This window comes from Danio rerio, chromosome 14, assembly GCF_052040795.2.
Source record: "Danio rerio strain M-AB ecotype USA chromosome 14, GRCz13ab, whole genome shotgun sequence".
Classification (NCBI taxonomy): Eukaryota; Metazoa; Chordata; class Actinopteri; order Cypriniformes; family Danionidae; genus Danio; species Danio rerio.
Window position 1 is genome coordinate 36281269 of NC_141034.1, and position 21655 is coordinate 36302923.

Below are 21655 nucleotides of genomic sequence, written 5' to 3' on the forward strand. Positions count from 1 at the left end.
TTTCCCTCATGAACATTTTATTCATGCACCCATGACAAACTGCGGTATTAGATGCAAATAAGGAGTAAGTACTGGTGAAAGTGGTATGGAATTTAGTAACTCACACCAAATGGAAAGAAAAAAACTCCAGCATTTTGCGGTGTGTGTGTGTGTGTGTGTGAGTGTGTGTGTGTGCGTGAGTGTGTGTGTGTGCGGTCCTTTACTGACAGCAGTGTTTGTGGATCTTGTCGGAAAATATGGCGCAAAGTCCTACATGACATAATAGTTTGATTGCGGTATTTACTTCCAAAATGCCACTAATATATGCATACTCCACATGTCTTAATTCCATTTCTGTTTAGTTCGGTTGTGACTTTAATCACATTAAGGTCAAAAATAGCTGTTTCAAGCTTATGCAGGCCTACAGTTCAAAATTCATGTTTAACTGAATAAACAGTTAGTAAACACAGGTAAACCATCATTTATTTTTATCACCAGTAATAGTAGAACAGTTTCTCAAGCAGATTGTGATACATTTTGGAAACAGGAGATTAGCCCCTGGTCTAATGTACCACCTGGTTTGAGAAACTGGTTCTCAAAGACTTACTTTTAGTCATTCATTCATTTTCTTGTCGGCTTAGTCCCTTTTATTATCCGGGGTTGCCACAGCGGAATGAACCGCCAACTTATCCAGCACATTTTTATGCAGCAGATGCCCTTCCAGCCTCAACCCATCTCTGGGAAACATCCACATACTCTCATTCACACTCACACACTACAGACAATTTAGGCTACCCAATTCATCTATACCACATGTCTTCGGACTGTGGGAGAAACCCATGCGAACGCAGGGAGAACATGCAAACTCCAAACAGAAACGCCAGCTGACCCAGCAGAGGCTTGACCAGCAAACTTCTTGCTGTGAGGCGACAGCACTATCTACTGCGCCACCTACTTAATCATTATTTGGGTAATATATTACATTGGGTAGAATATCTAATATTCTGAATGCTTTCGGCAGAATTCAAATGAGCCATTTTAATCTAGATTAATTTCAAGATTACAGTGAGAATAATCTAGATTTAAAAATCTATCTATGCCCACCTATAATAAATTGTCAATATTGCACAATACAGCAACCTTCCACATGTTATTATCTACAAAAACATAAGTAAATGTAAGTTTGGTCAAAGCCAACAAATTCTCATACAAATATGTTGAAAATTCAAACTGAATGCCTGTGGTGTGATGTCAAAAGGATTTTGTCCCCTAATGAGCGACTATTGTTCTTCCCCAAACCTTTAGGGGAATTATCAGTCTGCTGGATATTTTTATCATAACTTTCCATAATTACTCACGCATGCAGCCTTCTGCTGTGGATAATTGGGCTTTGCGTGTTGCATGTTCATAGGCAGCCAATGTGCTGTGCAGTACTGTATTCGATCAGGTTTGTATTAGTTGTGTGTGGAGAGCAGTCACAGTCTGACCAGCAGCATGGGGGAGTTTTACTGGACCTCCAAAATGAAACAAACAGGCTTTATTTGCTCTTTCCTACTGAGACACAGGGAAATTATTAGCCACAAAGTGCTGCAATAAAGAATTGATTTTCCAGGCCTGATGAATCCAGCATGTTCCAGCTGAGGCTGCTTCTCCTGGGCAGCAGCGACCCACTTTATGGGCATTGAGAGCAGGAGGAACTGGAAATTGGATCCTTAAAAAAGCCCTACCTTTCTCTGCAGGCTTCATGACTTTCATATTGTCATATATTGATGTTAACTGTCTCCAAATTGGATATGAAGATCTCAGGCTTTTTGAGTAAGTGTTTATCTAGCTGTTGAGAGAGGGTAAAGCGTCCGTCATGGGACTGCTCAATGGTTGAGTCTTGTTTCAGTAATAAGAGCTTCATAATTGTACTACTTTCCTGAGATATCATTGCAGACTCCTTTCATGTCTTAATTACAACACAGTGAGATCTGAAAGTTCACTTGAAGCCTTTTCTGGAGACCAAAACAAAGTGAAATATTTTTAACTCTCTTATTTTTACTCTTGTGCCTAATAATGTGGATTTCCTGAATTTCGATTCAATTTAATGCTGTGTATTTCTTAAGGCAGAGGTAGTGTTTGCTTCACTAGCACCATAAAAACAGTTGTGCAAGTATCAATTGGACAAATAGCTCAGTCACCAAGCCACGCTATTGGTTCAACAAATATTGGTGTAATAGGATGGCACACTTTTACCTTTACTTTCTTAAGAGAGTAAATGGTATAAAGATTAATGATCGATATTCATTAAAAATATATGTATCTGTATACATATTTAACTTTAATTTTTAATGACTTTTTCTCATTTTCATATTTTTAAAAATGAAGATTTTTTTAATTTATAAAAAAAACATGAACAAATTTTCATATCAGCTGTTGCCAGTTATAATTTTTGTTGACAATATGAGAATAATGATTTTTTTTAACAGTATTTGCCATCATTTTAATACAATGATTTATCATTTGAATATGGTTATGTGTGATGTTCATCTAAAAAAATAAATAAATGAAAGAAATATATCCGTTTTATAGTCAATGGGAAAATTATGACCAGGTTTTAGTAGCATATAACAAATTTTAGTGCCATTGGTTTCATATTGTAGAGTTACAGTAAAATTTAGGTTTAGCAAAATCTAAAACTTTATATCACAGTATTCTATTGTCCAACTCTCTTGATTTTGTTTTGTTGTAATTTGGTAATGTAGTCAAAGTCTTATAAAGTTAATATCAGCTGTAATCAGACGTTACCTTTTCGTGACATTAAACATTGCAACATTAAATACAAAATAATGATCATTAAAATAATAATCAGTTTTTACATTATTTTCCAGAATTTCAAATGCAATTCATTTTTCATCGTAGATAGGCGTATCACAATAATCACTATATCAACTTATCACACAACACATGGACATGACCTCAATCATTTCAGCTGATTGTGCAACATGTTTATCTCGATTGGAGGTGCCAGTGTCAGTATGGTTAAAAAAATATTGTAGTATAAATTACTTTAGTGTATTTTTATGTGGGTGCCTTTCAGCTGAAAATAGATTTGGTAGCAGATATCGCAGCCTCTGTTACTTTTTATCTTGTACTGTTTTGTCAACTTTTAGGATATGCGTTTTTATATTCTGATTCCAATGCATACCTATTCAACTGTTAAAATGACTATAATTAAATTGAATATTCTTAAGAATAAAGTAATCTGTGTTCTTTGTAAGAGTGTACTTGCATTGTGATGATATTATATTGTAATTCTGGCATTATATAACACGTCTCATAAAATGGCTTTAAAATGACAATAATATTGTTTATTGCAATATATTTTGGTGCTATATATCATCCAACAAAAATAAATATCATGACAGGCCTAATTGTAGACTTAAAATAATTACTATTTTCCTGATTTAAAGTATGTATTGTAATCCCTAATGTTACTTTAGCCAAAATATTATAACATTTTTATGTCAGCTTTGAATGAGTATTGTTTTATAGAAAATATGAAAATAGTTTTTTTTTTTATACCAGTAATTGTAATGTAATTTATTACTGATAGGAGTATAGTGCTGCAATATTGCTCATATTATCTAATTATCTGCTGTAATCCAACCATTAATATACCCTGACAGGTCAAAATGATTTTCTAGTGGTCTGAAAAAACTTTTGACGATTCACTGATGAAGATAATTGAGGAATATATTTTTTCTGTATTCATCAGAATAAAGTTTTCTTTCAGATTAGATCTCATTTATGCCCAAAATCAACATTTTTGAAATGTCACAATGTAGTCAAAGCAATGTGAAGTGGTCAAAAATATGTTTGAATAAACATTTGCCATTGTGCAAGTAACTGCTGTTTTTTGAAGACAGCACTGTAAGTCAACACAATGCCAAGAGAGCATTCATCTCTTGCAAGAACACTGTTTTCATTCTTTTTAGCCAGTGCTCTTCTGTAAACAGGCGGGTTTAGTCAATTCTCAATCCAAACAAGTCTTCCAAGGCATCTTTGTTTCAATGGCCCTCACTACACCAACAACAAAAAGGCAGTCAGTGACTTTAAGGACGTATGCTCTTTAGGAAGCGTTCTCGCTCACGCTAAACGTTCATCCACTGGCTAATTAAGTGCTCTGAAAGAGGGCACATCAAAAGGAGCTGTGCATTTGGAAAGGCTTGCACCGCCTCTCGAGTGCAGAGGTCAGGCCTCTTGGAGAGAGAAGTTAGGATATCCCAGCTCCAGACCTCTGCCTGCTAACCCCTCACCCCAGTGGAGATATCAAAGCCCGCGGAGCAGTGGGATGCGCAGCCATCCCAGAACAAAAACAGGAACACTTCAAAGCGCCAGCTGGAAAAAGACAAGAGAGAAGGCAAGAGGAGGAGAGAAAAATAACACAGGACAGCCGATATCAAATTCCCTCTTATTCTGAGCATATTCCAGAAGATGAATATAATTAATATCTCAGAGTTGTCATGCGTCTAAAGTACTCTCGCTGTGCCGCAGCCTCGCTAGAAGAGATTTAACAGACCTGAGCATTCTGGACTGTGGAAGAGAGAGAAGAAAGGCCCTTTTCCCCCTTCATAATACCCCTAATGAAGTGGCTGCCGCTCCTCCAGTTCTGGCCGTGGCCTTCAGCAGGCTGCTCACAATCTGTTTAATGATGGAACGGGGCCGGCAAGTGCACCAACACTTCCCAGTGAGCCACAAAGGGAGATCACAACCCTCATTCTGGACGGGCAGAGAGGCTTAGAGCCCATCGACCTTATGAGTCTGATCCCTGGTTGGAGAGGGAGACTCCTTGCTAGAAGAGTCCACACTTAACAATCCACTCAAGACATGATTAAAGACAAAAATGCCCTTATGATTCTTTCCAAAATTGTTAGAAATGTCCTGTTAAAGGATTGTAAATTTCTCATTGATTACAAATTGTCATGTTCTTTTAGATTTACAAAACAACAAAATTAACAAAATTATATTTTGAAGAATGTTTCAGCTGTTTTTGTCTGTAGTAATGAAGTCAGTGTTCCAAATGATTGTGAATTTAATCAATACAACTCAACTGGTGCAGCATGTTATACGACTTTTGGAAGATGGAGATAGATTTTACCCTTGTGCATTCATATGGAATCTTCTTATGCATTCTTATTTTTGTCTTTCTTTAATTTACCCTTATTTTCTGTTTTTAAATTTGTTTTTCTCTATGTTAAAAAAACAATATTTAATCCCTAGGCCATTTAAGCAAAAAATCACACATGCTTTTTTAAGAGGCTTCGATATTGTTGCCAAGGCTTCAGAATTTTACCTATTTAAAAAATGTAATATTTTGGCACTCTTTTTCTGTTTCAAGTTTTGCCTGAGGAGCAAATAGCTTTGTCCCATTTTCTCCATTTGAGCACTGCAGGACAAATAATTTAAAATTATGCAATTCCAATGATGTGTGTGTGTGTGTGTGTGTGTGTGTGTGTGTGTAGATACTCTATTTTGTTTATTTATGCTGAGAATGTGTATGTCTGTGATTTACTTCTGTATATGGAGAATGGTAAAACTGAAAATAGTTTGCATTTTTCAAAAATGCAAGTGTTTCTCAGTATGACTTTCCTGTCACGTCATGTGGTTTAATCTGAGAAAGAATTATGTTTCTATTTAAATATTTGTGTTGCCATATTTGTAGTTTTGTGTAGTTGGGCTAGATTGTACATTAATGTCATGCTACCTCCATGTCCAAACTGGACCTGAAACAGCTAAAACACTACTTATAATAGTCTTTAAGATAACATAAGGTCAGCACCAATAGCCTAGTGGTACAGTGCGTTGACATATTGCACGGATGTGCTCAAAGCGACTTGAGTTTGATTCCCAGCTCGAGGTCCTTTGCTGATCCTTCCCCTCTCTCTGCTCTCAATGCTTTCCTGTCTAAAATGTTTACTGTCCTATTATAATAAAGGTAAAAAAAAAACATGAGGTCGACCAAATTATATGGGAAATGTTTATTTTTGGGTGAACCACACTTTTAACATTAAACAACAACAACGTTCACTTACTTTCCCAAAGCAGCCAGCTCAGTGTTTTGATGCTTGGACTTACTGCATGCAAATTATTGACCACAATGGTACCCACAGCTGCACCCGAGCAGCCCGCCTCTTTCATGTGTAACCCTTGATCCCATCACCACACCACGTCATCGTCATCCTGACATTGCCCCATTTGCCACCACATCCCAAAGGATGGATGCTACATTTACGCCGTGCTGTTGCTTTAACGAAATCCACCAGCCTGTTCACTATAGCCTTGCGATGTTTGGAGGGCCAGAGAAGAAGGCAAAAGCAAACAGTCTGTTTCATCCCTCTTCTTTTGGGCCTATTCTACGTATTGTGATGCGAGTGTGTAATGTGCCGGCGCAGGGCGGGGGGAGAGTGGGCAAGCCGTAAGGGGGTAAAGAACCTGATTGCTTTAATCTCAGTGTTGTGCGGCTTTGGCCTTTCATGGGGCACTGAGGCTGTGTGATTCAGAGTTCTGGCCCCAGCTCCTCTCACCCGCTCATTGTTCTCCACAGAAAATCAATTCTCTAAAAGACCCCTCCTTAATCCCGTTTTTCGCTGGCCACAAAGGCCACTTGTGTGCGACCCCGCTGGACTATGGACTGGGATGATGTGGATGTCTGCTTGGATTCCAAGCCTTTCAGGTAATGCCGGCTCTCCTTACTTTATAGTGCCAAGCGCAGAACTCGACAGGAAGACTTTTGCGATCATAATTTCCTGTGGTGCGCAAGACGGTCCCTCCCCCTCGGCTCACCCCACGCCCCCAGAATAGTTTTAATTAGGCCCGACAACCACAGAGAGGAGGGATCAGTCTGCAACAATGACTGTCCCTTTGAACAGAGGACACAGTGACCAGAGCTTTTACTCTGTAGAGAAGCACAGAATCAAATTATTATGCATCTCATAACAGTCATGCATAGAGAAGAAGTAAATGAAGCTCAAAGGACTCAGAGGTATATGGGTCAGTGTTGTATAATGTGTTCACCTTAATGTAAAAAAAAAGTCTAGTTGCAAATCCTTTTGAAAGTTCTTAGATGGCCACTTTTTCTACTTTGGTTATTGTTTTTAAATATATTTATGAAGATTAAAGGTATTTTTGAAATGTATCTTGAATTATTCATTAACCAATATCTTTACGGTTTTGAAGAGCAGCACCACATCCTTTAACCTGATCTAACTTGTCATGAAAATGATATTTTAAAGACGCCTGGCTTTAACGCACTGTCTGAAGGTATTATATTTTTAAATATAGTTTCAGCATTTTAGTTATTTTCAAATATAAATAAGCTGTAAAGCAATTTTGTTTAAATATTTATTTCTAAGAAACACTAAAATATTATACTAAGACTGTATTTTTGATAATGATTTTTCCCGCCTTGTAATTTTTTTACCCACCATCACCACCCACTTCTTCAAAAAAAGCTATTTTTAATTAAAATCAATTCAGTATGAATTTGAAAACTTTTTAATTATAGATTAGAGGTGTATTCATGTCATTAAATGTGTGATTTGAATTTGTAATATGTACTTTTAATAAATGACATGATTGGCGAAAGTGAGTACGATGTCAGTGACACCTACATTCATACAGGACAAATATCACAATTATTCTTTTTTTCACATATAATAATATAGAATGCTCGCCACGGTTGAAGGTGCTATTTCTAGTGTCAATGCATCTGTTTTTGATTAAATAGCTAGAATTCAGTTCTTTCTTTATATTCCCAGAGAGTCCGTGGATCAAAACCTCCGTTTGACTGCTGGGAAAACAGAAGCCAAACATCCAAACAGCTACCAACAAACCCCCAGGCCCTCGTGGTGCATCTTGTTCATGTTTCAGGTAGAATTTTAGATGTCCTCGTGCCTGTTTGCTTCATGTTGGATGAGAGCGTTCTCCACCTGTCACGTACGGCCTTTGGACAGGCCCTGACATCTGCTGATCTTTATATTGAATTCATACATCAAAACATGCTCCGGCTCTGCGACCGCTCAACTTCATCAGTCGGCTTTGATGGAGCATTTCTAGCGTTCTCTAAAGACTAAGAGCTGGCAAAAAACACATCATCATAGCACCGATCTCCCCTAATTACAGTCAGTTATATCTTTAAAAGAAAAAGCAAAATAAACCTGATCAAGAAGACAAAGGAGTAAGTCTGTGGAGGAGGTTTCATTACCCTTCCCTCTCTTTACCTTTCTCTGTGTTTTTCACTGAAAGGGAACAAAGACGGAACCCTACCGATTGAAAACTAGCAGAACAGTGAAACAACAGGACACAACTGATCACTCATGCATGGTTGGGATTAGGATAAAAGTATAAAGAGTGTGGAGAAGAAAGAGCACAACAAAAGGAACAGGGGACTGACTAACTTTTTTCTCTTTCTTTTGAGGTGAAAGGAATCAAAAAAAGGAAGGTCTGGCCATATGAAAAGATAGAGAAAGAAAGATTAACAAATAGAAGCAGTCCTTTTTAGCCTCGGTACGCTTCCACTTCTATTTCTTTTAACCATGAACATGAAAGGCGGGACTGAGGTTGTTGCTACCAGAACTCTTCATCTCAAGACATCATTTTTAACTTTAGAGACTTGCATTGGTGCAGAGCAACCTCCATGGGAATTTTGTCATGGCACAAGCACCGTTTATTGTGATTCCGGTTGACCAACTGGCTTGTGAAGTCTGAAGAATGACACACCAGCTAACAAGACAGCCATCCTTTCAGCCCCCGCCTGTACTAAGTGGAAATAATCCAGAAATACTTTGCACATCTAGTCTGCCTTGGCCTTCATCCAAATTGCACTCTATTCTTTTTAATCTCCCTTAATAAAAAGAGGGGATAAGAGAGAGATTAACATCTGTGCCTTTTTTTCTTCCGCCACGTTTGAGTGGACAAATGTGAATGAGGGGAGGTAATGACAAGCCCCTCTTTGACGTTGGCATCATTGAGGGGGGGTCTGCGTGGTATCTACGTTCGGGAAGCTTCACAGATAGATGATCTAAAGGCAGAGTTCTGGAGCGTTTGGGTGTGTCGAGAGCTCTTCATTCGGGATGGGAGTTTAGCAGGTCATGCTCTCTTCAGCTAATCGAGTTATATATGAGAATTGTCACGTATTGATCACATTTTTTTCCAATGTGTCCACAGCTTATGACAAACTTAACTAAAAGCATCCCTAACTTCAGAGGATATCAATGAAACTGTGTAGACTGCTTTTGTAGTACAAATTACATAGTGAAAAGTTGTAGTTTATGACATTTTTAGATTATACATTGTAAGTATTTTGACTTTTTTTGATCACTTTTAGCTTATTTTTGACCTACCTTGTTTATCACATAAACATTTTATATCAGTTGCCATACTGATCTAAAATATTAAGTTATTTGATATCAACAACATTAAGTCTATTAAACTTTACACTACATCAGTTTTTCGCAAACTGGGGATTTGTGAGTTGGTCAGATAATTAATTAAAGATAAAAATAAATAATTTGAATACAAATATTTTCTATATTCTAAAAGATTCTTACCAGAATGTCAAATAATTGAGATATTAACCTAAAATCACATTGATAAAGTTGCTACACCCTTAAAAATAGTAGTTCTGCCCAACAAACATGTTTGCATATTCCTGTTGGTAATAAAAATGATGCATTAAAAAAATATGGTAAAATATTGACCAACCCAATCCTTGGTTTAAAAATGATTAAAACTTAGGGATGCACCGATCGATCGGCCAGAGATTGGTATCGGCCGATAACCACATTTTAAGACTTGATCGGTACTCGCCAATCTGGCCGATCACATGAACCAATTGTAAGTGTCCATTTGCGGATTTACAAGCAGAGGAAGATTCATTTCAACTTTTTTTCCCCTTAAAATATGCACTCCAAATGTGGGTTATGCGCTGTTAAAGTTATTTTAAGCTTGAAGTATCAGAATCGGTACTCAGTTTCGGCCAATCAGCATGATGAGGAATCGGTACTCTGTATGGGCTCCAAAAATTCTGATCGGAGCATTCCTATTAAAACATCATTCAGCATTTAGGTTTGTCAATATTTATCTTAAATTTGGGTTGAAACAACCCCTATTTTTTAGAGTGAGCCAATGTCTTCAGGTTTTATGCATTTTTTTGTCAAAATTGTATATGATACAATGAAGAGTAGTCATTTATTGCTGATATGTATTCATCCAATTAATACTAAAATAACTCTAATCTCATTATGAGTGTTTACAAGTATTTAATTTTTGGAATCTAATTACAAAATCCAGATAACATATCATCAGCTAGTACCCAGCACTGGTTTTAAAGAAAAGAAATCTATACTGCATATGATTTTTTGTTCTATGAGACATGCTGAAGCAGATGTGATGCTTATAGTGTTTCAACATTTCACTATATGAAAGGTGACCAAGGCCAACCATTTTTAAAGAAAATTTGTGAAATTTAACCTGGTTAATAACATGCACATGTTAAGGTTGCAGTGTTTTTGGAAGTAGATAACATCTAATGTCTGCATATTTGGCAGTATACAGTATCTCTCATAAATAAACATGGCATCTGATGTTTGTATATGTATATCCCTAAAGACCATCACATTGCATATGCATTGAGATTAAAGTGTGCTGCACATTTGCATTTTCATCTTGTTGCTAATCACTAAAGAACAATGCAGTTAGACAAACGGGGCAAAATAAATCACACTCAGTCTCTTCTATTTACATATACACAAGTGCGAAGACAAACAATAAGTTGCTGTCTGCAGTTCACTTAATAGCCACCGGTGTCGCCAATAACAAGGTTTTCTAAATTCTCCTCGAAGCCCTTTTAAAATATTGTTCTTGTACTAGCGGTTTATTGATCTACAGCTCTGTAAGAGGCAGCTGCTAATAACGCCATTTAACAGATGCTCCTCAAGATGCACTGCACTCTCGGGCTCTGCTAAACGCTCTGATATGATGCAGCTGTTTCGCCTTTTACTGCTGGGATTCTCAGTGGCAGACAGTGTTTCTTACTATGCCCGAAGCTACGTGATCATTAGCGTCTCAGTGTCATAGTGGACTCACAGCCATTATTCAGTAGGAGACACACATTCTGTTCTGTGCTGAGGCCAAATGCAATAATACATGCACACCAGCCTTCACAACAAGGACTGCAGCATGAATTTCTAAACTGCATATTGTAAGGTTTACTACGAATTACAAATACACACGTTTCACTCAATACTTTTTGTAGGCTTGGCTCATTGCCCAGCACAAAAGGAATAATTCACCCATTTGATGGTATGCTACTGATGAATTAGATTTTTCTGAAAGATGTAAGACTGTATGTACAATATTATTTCTCAGTTGGCAGTAGTAATGTGATTTCTGAATGATGTTATGATTAATTATGCGTAATGTTTATGAGTAGTGTGGCATCACTTTGGTTTAATTTTAGTTTAACTGCATAGACATTAAAACATGCTGTTCTTGTTTTGTTGTCTACAAAAGTGTTATGGAGTTATTTGGTGATTCGTAGACTGGATTTTTTTTGCCACAGCAATGGTCATTTCCCATTGTTTAAGATTTAATGTAAGTTACTAGAAACTATTTTATGCTTGGCGTTCATTAACATTTTAGAGTAACACATGTGTTGAATTATAATTTTGCATTGTTAAATCCTTTCTTATTTTAAAATTGTGAAAATAAATGGCATTTGTAAGAACTTAAGTCATACATAATGTAATATACTGTTAAAAATTCTGTCCATGATCAAAAAAAAAAAAAAGACTTAGGGTTATGAGCTGGTTTACAAACAAATTTAGTAACATACAGTGCTTTTACTTCACGTCATAACATTCAGTCAAGTTTTTGAAATCACTTCTTTTTGAGATCAAACATGGCTTAATATAACAAAACAAGAAAGGAATCCTACACAGTCATAAAGGCAAGGTCAATTAGCATTGTATTATGAATATAGTTTGTTCTTATAAAATACCAGGATGGCCTGATAGTGCCACAAGCATTTGTGTATTGTATTTATGTTGATCCCCTTATCCATTTGTTTTACCTTTATCCTTTTTGCTCAGCAGCAGCAATAGCTGATATCTTTTTAGTAATCTATATGTGAAGTTTATGTGCAAGGGTGCCCAGTATGAATGAACAGAAATAACATCAAAATATGTGATGAAAACACTATAGAGTTCTTCAGTTCTACTCTTGGAGTCCCACTTCCTTGCAAAGTTTATTTTCCAACCTACTTCAGTACATACTTGTGTATTTCTTTATTATACTGAAATGCTTGCTTGACTTCTTCAGTGTTTTTATGGTTGAGCTCTGTTGGATAGTGGGCATCCATGAGCAGGGTTGAAGACCTCTACTCTGTTTAAAAAAAAAAAATATATATATATATATATATATTGAAAAAGTGTTTTATTTTTTATTAAATACAATTTAATGTGCATTTGTGTATATTAAAAGTAGTACGTTTTAATTATATACACACACACACACACACACACACACACACACACACACACACACACACACACATATATATATATATATATATATATATATATATATATATATATATATATATATATATATTATAGGTGGGCATAGATTATTTTGTTTAATCTAGATTAATCTCACTGTAATCTTGGAATTAACCTAGATTAAAATAGCCAATTTGAATTCTGCTGAAAGCATTCAGAATATTTGTGCTACCCAAATAATGACTAAATATAAGTCTTTGAGAACGGGTTCTCAAGCCCGGTGGCGCATAAGACCAGGGACTCATCTTTCCCAATTCCAAATTTTTTGGGTTTCCAAAATCCATTACAAACTGCTTGAGAAACTGTTCTACTATGATAATTGATGTTTACTAACTATTTACTCGGTTAAACATTTTTTTTTTACAATTTTGAACTGTAGGACTACATTAGCTCGACACAGCAATTTTTTACCTTAATCCGACTACATTCATAACCGAACTAAACAGAAATGGAAAAACATGTGGAGTATGCATTTATTAGTGGCATTATTGAAGTAAATACCGCAATTAAACTATTATCGTCATGTAGGACTTTTTGCCATATTTGCCGACAAGATCCACACACGCGGCTGTCAAAAAAGGACAACACACACATGCACACACAAATGCATGCACACACATTGCAAAACGCTAAAGTTTTTTTCTTTCCATTTGGTGTGAGGTATTAAATTCCAGAACACTCTCACCAGCCCTTACTCCTTATTTGCGTCTAATACCCCAGTTTGTCACGGGAGTATGAATGAAATGTTCATTAGTTAAAGTGACACTGCCGAACTGCAGTTAGTCACCCAAAATTTTAGGAAACTCTTACATGAAAGCACTTCACGTAAACATTTTAATTATACTTTTGTCTATTAAGGCAAATAGCTAGATTACAGATGTCCATGTAAACGTAGTCAAAGATCCAGATGGGCATGCTGCTGATTTGATTCAGAAGGGCTCTTTTTTGTCAGACAGCTCACCGATCAGGTATACATCCATGATAAAATATCAAGGTGAAAGTCCTCATAGCTTGCGCAGAATAGACCCAGCTCCCAACATAACTTTGAAAATAGATTACCGGCGATATTTATTTTATCGCGCGATAAGTCTTATGGTAACGCAGCACGTTAAAGGGCACCTATGGTGAAAAATCTGGACAGACATATGTGGGGTGATATAAACACACCCAGTCCTTTTTTTCAATTTAACAACATAAAAACGGTGGACCAATTGGAGCGGTTTTCAGACCGACCAACTTGACGTACGAGTGCGGTCCCTCCGCTCACCAAATTGATTGACAGCTGCACGTATTAACATGTCCCGGTAATCATGTTTATAATCATATCAACAAGACCAGACATGCGCAAACCAACCGGGAATAAAAGGTCTGTTCAGTTCACTAGGATCATCAATCATGATCAAGAGTAAGTTTCTCATGTTTAAAATGTTTTAAAACAGTGCATGTGTGTAATAAATTACAGCAATTTACTTCAGCTTTACTTCATCAGCACAGCATGTGTCAGAACAATTAGAAAGGAAGACGCTTCAATCCCGGTTTGTGGATGTTAAATCAGGTTTATTTTCTACATTAACATAACAGATATCCATACAGCAGTGGAGAATAACCTGTTTCCTGTCACATATACGTGCAAAAAGTGTGTCTGCTGCGCTCTGTGTGTGTGTGCGTGTGAACTTTGTAACGACATTGTGTGTGCCTCAACGATGCAACTGCACAACAAATACTCATTGGTAAAGTTCTTACTGTAGTATTTCTCACAAACGCTACGTGAGATCTTTTTCTTTTAAGTCTGTTGTCTGACGCAGCTGAGGGAGGAGATTAAGGCACACAGAAAAGCACGTAGAAATGGTAGGCGGGGAGGACTAGCCTTAAAGGCGCAGTACGACATAACAGCCCCCTAGTGCAAAAATGTATAAAATAGAATCTTTTAAAAGGTATATATATATATATATATATATATATATATATATATATATATATATATATATATATATATATATATATATATATATATATATATATATATATATATATATATATATTTATGCACACACACACACACACATATATTACTTGGTATCAATTTAATATAACCTGATGACTTACTGTTGTGATGTATGAAAAGTATATATATATATCTGCAGAATTCTGCAGACTTTTAGCCCATCATTAATTCTGTTTATTTTTTATTTCCTAGAGTAAATGTGTGTAAATCTATATTTATTCAGTTTTTTAATTAACTACAGTAATATTATTGACTAATATGAAAATGTTCATTTGATTTATGTACAATGCAGTTGTTACAGAAATATTTTCTGTCTTTTAGTATATAAATTATATAAGAGACTTGGTTTGTTTACCAAATAAACTGAATCTAATTGAATTTGCATTTTAAACATTTAAAAAAAGTTAAAAAGATATTATTTTTATTTCATATATTAAAGTTTAGTTATGATACTCCCAAAATCGTTCCGCAGAAGTTTTTAGCAAAATTCCGCAGAAATAACAAAAAATGTCCGCAGATTCCGTCTGGCCCTAGTTATCAGCCAGTTTTGATATTGCTGAATCCCTAATTAAAGGAACAATGTGACAATATACCAAATCAACAAAATTGAAAAGTATGGGATAGAAACCAATGTATTTCAATTTTATTTTCATTTTTCTTTCAACTTAGGTGAAAATAAAATTTATAAAAGAATGGAGAGCATCTATTTTAATAGTTCAAAATTTAAATTTAATATAATAATTTTATTGCACTTCAGTCCCATTTTATTTAAAACTGTATTTATGGAAATTGGATAACTGTATTTAATAAGTGACTTTGTTTTTTTCCTAATTGTTAAACTTTTTATGTCCTGCATAGTCTGTGCAACAGTTACTGTAGAATAAAAATAACACTGTATACCTTCCTGATCTTGATTAACCCGGAGCCCTACATACACCATTGGCCGGTAAAAGGTGCTTTAGAGAAAAGAAGAGGGCAAAGGGCAGGTTAAAGAGTGATTTTAATGAATTTACTGTTAAGCTTAGGCCTGAGGCAGCCTCATGAGTATAAAATTGTGGGAAGAAGAGCTGAGTGGTCTGGGCACTGGGGTCTCGGCTACAGGGGGTCCCTCCTCAGGGGCCATTGTGTGGGAGGTGATTTCGGCAAAAGCTGTCGTATACAACTTGTGCTTTGTTCTAAAAACTGTGAGACTTTAGCCGCTGAGGGGAAGACCGCAGACTTCAACAGCTTTAATGACATTGCAAAGCGGTGCTGTGTGATAGAACTAGTTATAGAAAACCACACTGTTCACTGCAGTTTTCTTAGTGTGCAGGTGAGATTTGGGTGGAAAGCAGTTTAAATGCTTATTGATTTCTAGATCAGTGTTTCTCGGCTGGTTTAGCTTCAATACAATGACTGAACTGTAAAAGGGGTCAAAGACGAAAAGGAGCTCTCAAGTATCACAACAACACAACTGTAATCAAGCTTTTATTTATTTATTTTATTTTCTGATCAAGACTTTCATATATTTTATCATGATTTAAAGAAGACAACCCACTATGTCTTGCATAGTAAAAATAGTAATTAAAAATCTTATCAGGCATGTTATTAATAATTTGATGAAATATAAGAACACTATTTGAAAATCACTGCATGACTGCAAAAAAAAAAACTATTACACTGAAGTTTTACAGTTTGCCACTATGATTCAAGCCAACAGGTTTTACCCATCCAAACAAAATGTGAAGCTTTGTATTTGACCAAAAATGTTAACAAAAAATATTTTTAAACAAATCTGTTTTCCTAATACCAAAAACTGAATTGGCCCAGCATTATTTACAATTATTATCTTGACTTAACGACTAGAATAGACAAGCTGATTTGTGTGCGTGTGTCAAATATGAATTTTCAGCATCCATGCATCCCCCCATTATGCAAGTCATGCGCCTCCATTAGAAATAGCAAACTTACACCCTTAGCTTATTGGCATTGCTTCCAAGGCACGCACTTAGCAGCCAGCAGCAATTTTAATAAAACTAGCCTTCATGACAAAAATTCATACCAAACCTTTTTTTAAATTGTTATTGACAATAGTGTTTGGTCATTAAATACAGATACTGATTTTAAAGGCTAGCCCTAATTCAGGTACACAAATTGAGTAATGAATTGTAAAATAACAATGTAGTTTTCATTGTGTGTAAATATAATTATGTACAATCAATCTTCCTTAAGGTTAAAAACATTGTAATCGTTGTGCATGAAAGCTTTAAATGCGTACACAATCACAGGCCTTAAAAACTCAAACATGATAAACTGCGGCTCCTGATCAACTATAATCTCAACTCATCAATGCAGATCCTTCAATGTGACTATTGCAGATGCGCACATTGCGATATCGATGCTAAAACGATATATTGTGCAGCCCTAATATGTACTGTTGAAAACAGTAAAACAGAAATCCACTGTTATTTGGAAAAAAGTTATTTGGCAGGTATTTTGTAAACATCAAAAGCCTTTACAGCTACTCTTGATCAGTTGAATGCATCGTTGCCTAATAACAGGTTTATTATTTATAATAATAACAATAAGAATCGGTTACACTTTGTTTTATTTGTGTGTACCAACAGTGCACCAACCTTAGAAAATTTTAATAATGTAAGTACATAAGGTTAGGTTTGGTAGTAGGTTCAGGCTTAGTACCTAGTTATTACTCAGTTATAATACTATAATATGTACATACTATGTACAGGCAGAACAAAGTTTAACCTAAAAACAACACTGCATAAACCTATAGCTTTTACAGTCTGTAACAAAAACATAGTCAAATATATACTATATTAGACAGATACATTTGCATCGTCGTTGTTTGGAATGACAACATTTTGATGTCAACAACAGAAGCTGTGAGAAACGTTTCCTCCTTCCTTTTAAAAGCTCCTCCTTTTTAGCGTTCCTGTACCTCTAAGAACAGAACAAAGTGCCAGCCGTGGGTTGGATTCCCAGCATGCAGAAAGTGTCTGTTAAATGGATAAATATTAACATAAAACTTTACTTTGCTCTCCTAACTTTTACAGTTCTGTAGTAAAACAAATGATATTTGTAATGTTAGATCTTCAGTTCAGAAGTTGTACTTAGTTAACCTGTCTAAATGGCCGCAATGATTCATCAAAGCTAAACACGTTTTAACATCTATTTATACACAATTACTATTGTTATTCTAAGTTGTGTAACACACACGCCCTCCAAAGCTTACTAGCCAGAGCACTACAACTCTTCCTCTCTAGGGTGCAGTTAATCAGCTCTAAGCAAATATGTCTGCTGAAGCGTGAAAGCCCAATCGCTCATTCACTTCACAACAACTCCTGTCTCTTCCACACATCTCCCAGCACATCAGCCAGCCGACTATCATGTAGTACAGAGTCACTGATACTTGACTACACCTCTGCTGTGAAACAAAGAGTAGAGCGTACAGGTGTGAGTGACAGAATTTTAGTGCACAAGTGATACTGTCAAAATAGTATCATTGCGAGCTGTCACGTTTAATGCTATGACATGTGACTGTATTGGTGGGTTTTTCTGACTTGTGCCTTTTAATTGAAACCGCTTTGGAAGTGTAATCTATACCTTGCATTGTTCTAGGGCTGACAATCTGTAACCTCCTACCCAGTAAAGTTTATCTTCCACTTTGGCTCTCTCAGACAAACAAAAACAAGGGCACAAAAGGGTGAGGGTGTGTGCGAGGGTGTTGCGGGCAGATGGGTCACATGCAGTCCTTTGAATGTCTCCCCTATCAACCCCATTCAACAGGCCCTATAAAACTGACAGCCTGCTTAAATACCTGACACAAGAAAAGGGGAAAAAACAAAGGAGAGAAGAGGCGAGAACAACGGTAAAAATAAATAAGACAGCCCTCAGTGACTGATGTGTAAAGGCTACGGCTGACATCTTAGTGACCATTAATAAATGTGGCCTGGTCACAAAGGGCGAGAGTAAAAAGGGTAGAAAAGCAGCCAAAAAGAAAACAGTGAACGTTGCCTCCAGCTCTAAATTCCAATGCTTATTCATCAGGCTGGATAGAGCTCGCTTGGCCCATTTTTTTAATGCCGCTCGCTCTTGGACCCCCTTTAGTGTCTTTGTTTGTCTTTGGAGTCCATGAGAAAAGTCAATTATATTTCAACAACCATGCTTAGTTAACATCACCATGCAAATCTTAAAGGGCGCCATTACTCTTAATCAGGGCTTGGAGGGGGCGAGAAGTTGCTCTGAATCAGTGCTTCTCTTTGGGCCTATAAAGCAAGTAAGACGTTACGCACATCTGGGACGGCACATCAAATAGAGAGAGACGCGCAGAAAAATAAACACTGGTAGGCGATTAAAAATCCATATTTATGCAACCCTATTTTTTCTTGCCTAAGAACTCCACACATTGGTTGCCTGCCTTCTATTGATCTGAGCTAAATTAAATGTTTAAACCCCGAAACATAGTTTAATGAGCACGCAAAAGTTACGTAAATTGCAGAGACAGGAGAGCAAGCTAATGATGTAAATTAGCCAAAAAAAAAACCACAAAAAACACAAAAAAACAACATTCAAGCACAGAGATTGAACAGGTTGCAATCCCAAGTATCTTGTCGTAGAAAATGTTTCTAAATGTGTCATTACCTTTTATGATTAAATTAGCATAATCTTAAACTTTATGTACTGCACACCAACAATTAGAGGTCATACAGTGCTCAGCATATAAAAGTACACCCCTCACAAATCTATCTTTTAAATTCATATTTTTGATAGGAAGCTATACAATATTATATTTGTGCATATACATTAGATCCGTTCTGAAGCCAAATCTGGAGTTTACCTAACAAAATATCTTACAATAACAGTCCAAAAACTAGTACATCCTAATGTATGTTATAGAAAAATATTAAATACAAATTTAAAACAGAGAAACAATCAAAAGAAGCTAAAAAAGTACAAATTTAGTTACTTTTGTAGGTTGTAAATATTTTGCAATATTTAGCTTAACCTTAATTGTATTATCTTTCAATTTGAAGAGTTCAGATGCAAAAATCTCTGAATGCCGTTTAAAATAAGCATTTCTATCAGGCCCCTGTGTGTAGGTTTGGCAATTTTACATTTATGGCAAAGAACACATCCTTTTCACAGTCTTCAAAATAAAATAACTCAACAAAAACAAAGTAGGCAGAGAACAATGCTTATTTTCAATTTAAATTTCAGATGGCATTCAGACGTTTTTGCATCTGATCTCTTTATTTCTAAATGTTTGGTGACAAAAATATAATTTTAATAAATATATCTGCTTAATTAACCTGTTTTATTTAAATGTACTCAATTATGCTGAGCCCTGTATATGCAAATGCTCCTATTATTACAACTCTATCTTGCAACCTTCACAAATAACCAAAATAATGTTGGTTACCACCATACCTCTAATTAACTTCTTTTACTGCATGTTCGGCAGAATAAATCAATTACTGTATATATGTTTGGAATGGGAAGAGGCAAAAGTGAATAAGATTATTTTATTTCCAAAAGTGAGCTGGCTCTTAATTTAACATATGTTATTAAATATCACACATCATGCACTAAAAGAATCATAAAAAGATTCAGCTTCAGAACAGTGCAACAAGTTATATGATCTATAAATCATGATTTCTTCAATTATTTTATCTTTATAATTTTTCACTTGTATTTTTTCATGTCAACTGGTTAAGTCAAGACCTTTAAAGTTAATTTGATTCAACTTGAAACTGCAGCAATATTTATTTATACTGATCCAATGAAAATGTTATATCGTAAAAGTTCTGCTTTCTTACGAGTGAAATCCTCCTGCATATAAACTTGAGTCCCTATCTGAAACCGAGACATCTTAAAGTTGAGTCCAAAATAAATGGAGTGCCACTCCCTTAGAGAGCTCGCTATAAATCAGACCGAAGCCATACGGCCCTGTGGAGAGCTCCTCGGTCGGGCGTCAGGGTAAACTGTGCTGAATCCATCTGTGCAATCTCATCGTCATTATGTCCCTGCTGTTATCGAAGCCGTAAATCATTCAAACAAACTTTATCGTCTACAACATCCACTGTCTGCGAACAGAAACACATAGACTCTCACAGAGACACTTGTCAGGTGCATCTGTTTACAACTCTGTGAATCTAAGGTGTTTTAGCTGTAGTTGTCAACGACTTACTGGCATTGATTACACAATTACACGGTGTAATCTCACTGCCATTGATTCCACACAACCAGTGTTGTTGTGTTAAATCAATATAAACAAACACAGGTAAGTCAGCCGCACTTTAATTTGGCTAGAAATGAAAATTGTTCAAATGCGTTTCTCCTGCGATGTTCTGGGGTGGCAGAATAACATTTACCTACAGCTCAGATACACTGGTATGTGGTGAGTGCTGGTGTAATCTTCAACCTATGATGTATTTGGGAAATGATGTGTGCTAATCTGGCTGATAGACTGTGCTTTTCTGTGATTCTATGCTGAGATATACTTGGCGTCTTCTTTGATCTGATGCACTCACCAGGAAAAAAACAGATTATAGGGTTTCTGAAATCAAAATACATCACAAATAGATTCTGGGCACCAATGCTCAGGTTGAAAGCTATTGCAAAATGACTAAAAAAAATCATATATCACATGTCATTTTCATAAACACAGCCTTTGTAATTAAATGTTCAGCAAAGCATTGCTTTATCAGTTAAAATACCGAATTATATTTGCATAGCAGTGCTGGATAGATAACATATAACTTATGTTACTAATTTCAAATTGTATAAAGAAATTGTAATTAGTAATGTAATCTAGATTACCAACATAAAATGTATTAAACATTAAACTACATCCATTTTTCAAACTGGGGTATGTTAAAGAACTGCAGAGAGTTTGTGATTTGATAAGATGATTAAGTCACTCAAAACAATACGTGTTTAAAATAATTAAAAGAAAGCCCTAGTACATGAAAAAGAGGAAATATTCTTATTTTCATTACCTGTGAACCTGGAAATGTGTTGTTAAATTATGAAACTTTTTACTTAATTTTAGCTTAGGCCAATTTTTTTT

At 35.9% G+C, this 21655-nt stretch overlaps 2 long non-coding RNA genes across 4 annotated transcripts in view; one reads left to right on the forward strand and one right to left on the reverse strand.

The window, feature by feature from the left end:
- Positions 1–21655, forward strand: part of LOC147833984 (uncharacterized) — a 131192-nt gene that overhangs the window by 30392 nt on the left and 79145 nt on the right. The window contains exons 4-5 of one of the 3 annotated variants that reach the window (XR_015507691.1): positions 6569–6697; positions 7782–8896. The exons of 1 other annotated variant lie outside the window; for it this stretch is intronic. This is a non-coding gene — a long non-coding RNA (uncharacterized LOC147833984). Of the gene's footprint in view, positions 1–6568; positions 6698–7781; positions 8897–21655 lie in introns of those variants that run through there. One more of the 3 variants, XR_015507690.1, reaches the window with a different exon arrangement.
- si:ch211-69b22.5 overlaps positions 1–21655 on the reverse strand; it is a 60112-nt gene that overhangs the window by 29097 nt on the left and 9360 nt on the right. The gene's annotated exons all lie outside the window — the stretch shown is intronic.